This window comes from Anas platyrhynchos, chromosome 13 (genome assembly GCF_047663525.1).
Source record: "Anas platyrhynchos isolate ZD024472 breed Pekin duck chromosome 13, IASCAAS_PekinDuck_T2T, whole genome shotgun sequence".
Taxonomy (NCBI): domain Eukaryota; kingdom Metazoa; phylum Chordata; class Aves; order Anseriformes; family Anatidae; genus Anas; species Anas platyrhynchos.
Window position 1 is genome coordinate 19,440,427 of NC_092599.1, and position 4,961 is coordinate 19,445,387.

Below are 4,961 nucleotides of genomic sequence, written 5' to 3' on the forward strand. Positions count from 1 at the left end.
CAGCTGGCACGTGTCCATAACCAGCAGAGGGAGCATAGAAGCTGTGAGTTTAATTAAAGTAGGGGAGGAAAAAATAGGTTGTTTTATTGTGTCCCATGAATAAGTCTGTTTATTTCACTGTTTGTAATACATGGGTCCCTATCCACTCCCCTCCAGGAGCCACTGGAAGAGGGTTGGTCTTTTCCTGCTGTCTCACAGGTTGCCAGCCCGGGTGCTGTAGGAGATGGAGCACCTCCAGGCTGCCTGCTGTCCCGTGGCTGTAGCTGCCCTGACAGCGTCACCTCTATCAGCTGAAACAAAAGCTTCACTGAAGGTAATGATGAGATTGAAGCCTTGTCAGGACCGTGGTAGGTGAGACCTTGGACAGCAGAAGGTGAAGCAATAGGGACAGGTTTCTCCCTTATGAGATCCTATTTTTCTTCTTTTTTTGTCACCAAAGGTGAGGCTGGTGAGGAAATGCTGGTGGAGGGACGAACGTCTTTGAACAAAGGCCTCCAGACACAAGTGAAACCCAGGAGTGGTCTGTTTCCTTACTGTCCTTGGCGGTAGGGCACATGAAATGTTTGTGTGCAGGTGCATGGCTTTGCTCCCTGACCCTGGAGGAGGGACGCTGCTGGCCATGGCGAGGTGATGCAGAGGATTCAGCAGCTGACTCAGGACCTCTCCGCAGTCATGAAGATTAACTGTTTAATCTAAAGCTCTCACTAATTCTGCTGTGACAGTTCAGAGGATATGCTGAGATCTTGTAATAAAGATCTAGGAGAAACAAAGTGGGAATCAAAACTTGTCCGAGGCAGCAGTGCAGAAATTCCACAAACCGAAATGCCTGCGACAGCGGGGTGGCCTCGCACCCCTCTTGGCACTGAGACTCCCCTGTACTCAGCCAGGCTCAGGATGCTAGCGGCCCCCCAGTGTTGTGTTGTGCTAGCATGAAGCACTGACACTTGGCAGCATTTAGCACTTTCCCCTCTGCCACCAGACTGTCCCAGGTTCGCTGCAGGGTTTTAGCAGGAGGCACTTGCTGCTGTGTCCGTGTGGCGTTTCCAGCACAGGCTGTTCTGTTGGGCAGTGCGGAGCTGTCACAAAGGGTTGTGGTGATACGTTTGCTCATGCTTCTAAGTCATAGCTGCGCAGATAAAGACCTCTACAATATTGCGTCTCTCTTCTGCCTTCTTAGATGCAAAACTGCTGGCACAGTGAATTTCCTCACTGGTAGATGTAGAGGCTCAGAAAAACTCGGCCTGATTTTTGTTTTGCTGGTTCACAGGTAAAGCAGGAACCTGTTCCATGGAATTCCTTCCCAGCCTGTGTGCTACTTTTGGATCTTGACTTCTACCTCAGTTTTCAGCTTCAAATATCCAGGTAGTGTCTCACATGTCTCCTTCTGAATGTCAGGTTCTTTTTTAAAATACTTTCATATTTTAGTATCTCTTGTGTTGGCTGACAGAATCATAGAATATCCACAAGAATCATGGAGTCCAACTCCTGGTTCCGCACAGGACCACCCCAAAATCAGACCACGTGTCTGAGAGCATTGTCCAAGCATTTCTTGAACTCTGGCAGGCTCGAGGCCATGACTTGCCTGGGGAGCCCGTGCCAGTGCCCAGCCACCAGTGAAGAACCTTTTCCTAACACCCGGTCTGAACCTCCCGGACACATCTCCATGCCATTAATGAGGAATGGCCCTTTACAGGTACTCACTCTAAAGAGTACGAAGCTTGAAGCAGGGAGCTTGCTTTGCTTTCTAAAATTCTGCAATTGTTTAAAAGGGAATATTGATCGGGCTGGAAACAAACCTCTCAGAATTGGTCCTGTAGGACTTCTGATCTCCATCGGATCTCCAGCCTCCTGTCTGGAGAGCAACTTTTAATTTGGCAAACATGGGAATCATCTCTTGCTAAGTTACTTTGTTGAAAGCATGTCCTTCCTTTTCTTTTTTTTAAATTATTATTATTAGTAAGCTGCTACCCTATCATACGTCATAAATCAAAAGTAATTTGACTGCACGGTCATCTGTAGAAAATAGATGCGCAAAGCAGACCAGATAGTGCCACTGAAACCTCTTATGCCATGTCACTGAAACAAAGGGAATTCATTTTAACCTCTACTACTGATTTTAGCGAGAATGTGCCACACATTGTGCTCGTGTGGGAGCAGCTGTCAGTGCCCATTGCTTTTCTTCGGCTCTGTGCAGTATGGCAGGAGAGGGAAAAGGAGGAACAGCAATAAATCTCAATTTGTTGTTTCTAGATGGCCTTTTACTGATTGTCCAGCAACCTGAAAGCACAAGAATGAAGCAAATACTGCATCGTGAAGTCACTGGCCATCAGAGACTTAAGATCCCTTTCCCTTCTCAAAATGTTTTATAAAGTAGCTAGGTATGCGTGAACTATCTACACCTGAAACTACACAGGGTAATGCAGAAGAAATCTTTGTCAGCAGTCAGCTATGCACAGTTGACACGCTGACAGACCCAGGCCTGGAATAAATAGATTTTGATCCAAGAGCCACAGGAAAATCTCAGCTCTTTGTTCCTGCACTATTCTGTGTGGGTGGAGAGAGAAAAAATCAAGCATTTGCCTCAGAGCAGCACTCTGTTCTCAAGAGACACGTGGAGCCAAGTGAAAGAAGTGGCAAGAGGAATTTATCTGGTAGTTAAAGACTTGTCTTCATCCAGGAGTCAAAATGAACAAAAGGTCACGTTGTATTTTTCACAGGAGGAGACTCTCAGTTGTTTTCACCAAGATGCAGAATAAACATTTACAATTAAAAATTGATAGAAATTAACATCCAAAGTGAGTGCTGTCTCTGTATGGAAAATTCATAGGTAGAAATGGTGGGGGTGTGTCTGTGTTCCACGTTGCCTTAGCATGTAACGCTTAGAACCAGCCTGTAGCTGAAAGAATACCAGCAGAGTAGTTCAGCTGCAAGGGACCTTCAGAGATCATCTAGTCCACTGCCTGACCACTGCAGGGCTAACCAAAACTTAAAGCATATTAACGAGGACTATGTGATGGCTTGCAGGGATTAATTGCTTTGAGAGGAACACTCCAGCCCTTGTTGACAGCTGGCATGGTGTTTTTCAGAGTATTTCCATTTTCCATTTATATGGCTGGAGAAAAGAGCCAAAAAAACCTCACCTGACCAGGACTTGCCCAAAGCCAGTGGAGAAGGCAGTGCTGACAGCCAGCTCGCTGCCAGAGCAGGATGAGTTGTGCAGAACTAGGTAAGTCCTTCATTTTGACTGGATTTGTGGTAGTGGAGGGATCAGACCCTCTCAGGCACTAAAGTTAATGCAACTTCTACTCCAGGCTGCTGTAAACCACTGGGACCAATTACATCTTCCTCTGCAGTGTGCTTTCAGGGGCATTTCACCAATTACAGCAACATGATGCTTGAGGGGACAGACTCATAGTTGTAGACTAGAGCTGACTTGTACATAAAAAACTCCTCCTTGCATCTCCCTCACTTCCACCCACCCCACCCCCAAAATGAAAATTTTCATCACCCTTTGATGACGTGGGAACTCCCCGTAGAACCAACCTAGGCCTGGTGTGGGGACAAAATCCCACCCAGGCTTTTCTGCCTCCGGCTGCTGAGAGTGTGTTTGCTCCTTGGGCAGCTGCTGCACTGTATGAATCCCTTGTAGCTTCAGTAAAATAAGACACACCAGACGTAGGTGGCTGCCGCTTTGCCTGGTGCACTGCCGTGTGAGGTGGCAGAGCACAAGCAGACATTGTGGAAGGAGGCCTTTGGCATTGCTTGGGGTCAGAGGAAGCTGCTATTGCTGCAGTCCCCTCATGCCGGTTCACTGATGGACAGGGGAGTGAAAAGATCACAAAAGAACAGAGGAGTCTGGAAATGCTACTCAGGGTCCTCCTGTCCCACACTGGCACTAGCTCCTGGCCATTTTGCTGCAGTGGGATGAGGTCACGGATTGTCAGCATGACCAGGCAGTGACAAGCACAAAGAGAAATCTGCCCACACAAAACCCACAGCTGGAAGGCTGTCACACAAATCTGTGAGTCAGGTTTACTGCATCAGGAAATGATGTGGAAAAAGCCTGTTTGCAATTTAAGCATTTACATCACCCAGGTGAGAAATTAATTAATAGGATGCTGCTATTTGTGAGTTTGCTATTTCATTTAGATGGGCTGTTCTTGTATTTTTCCCCATGGTGGCTTCAGTCAGATGGAGGGGTTGGTTTGGTGGTAATTACAACCACGTTTGTCAGTGAACCAAAAAACGTACTAAGTGAAAAAGCACCCAGTTCTGCAATATCCATCTGCATGGACAGCCGGTAGGTAATTTTTCAAATGTGAACACTTGACATTAACTTCAGAAAGATTATTCTAGCTAGTTTTAATGATACACAGTCCTTCTTAATTATCCCCATTTAAACAATTCTGAGCTGGTCTCTATGCTGTGAGCACGTGAGCTATTTGGAACTGTTCAACTCTGGATTTGCTACAGTTGAAATAATTCCTTGGGAATTTATGATACCTGCAAATGCATCTCAATTTTCCCAAGTCTAACTGCTATGATACACTGGCTAAAGCTGAACTACACACTGTGTTGCACAGGCTCTTTACAAAGCTGCTTTCGTGTATGTGATTCGTATGTGATATTTTAATTTCAAGTGTGCTTACTTCAAGATGATTTTACCAAAGTACTCATTTGGCTCTGAATTTGGTGTATCGCCATCTAACAGATCAAGTAGGTATAATTTAAATATATAAAACTGGTCTGTTTTTAACTCTAAATATTATTCATTTACAGGGCAAAATAAAAATATTTTGGAAATGGACAAATTCTTATTTAACCACTAAAACATATCAAACTGGATAAACTGTTAATCTCCAAAATGACATTCCAGTCTGAATCCTAAGGCTGTCATCAAAAACTCGGTATGATGATATCCCCGTTGTTCTGTCCTATGTGATGAAAATACCGCAACAAAG

General features: G+C 45.3%; 1 protein-coding gene across 1 annotated transcript in view; it reads left to right on the forward strand.

Annotated features, from left to right (window-relative positions):
• The window catches only part of LOC113841991 (uncharacterized), a 41,964-nt gene that overhangs the window by 15,447 nt on the left and 21,556 nt on the right, over positions 1 to 4,961 (forward strand). The window contains exons 5-9 of the mRNA XM_072044503.1: positions 199 to 313; positions 440 to 520; positions 1,268 to 1,362; positions 2,251 to 4,300; positions 4,780 to 4,907. The gene's annotated coding sequence lies outside the window, so the exon portion shown is untranslated. The remainder of the gene's footprint in view (positions 1 to 198; positions 314 to 439; positions 521 to 1,267; positions 1,363 to 2,250; positions 4,301 to 4,779; positions 4,908 to 4,961) is intronic.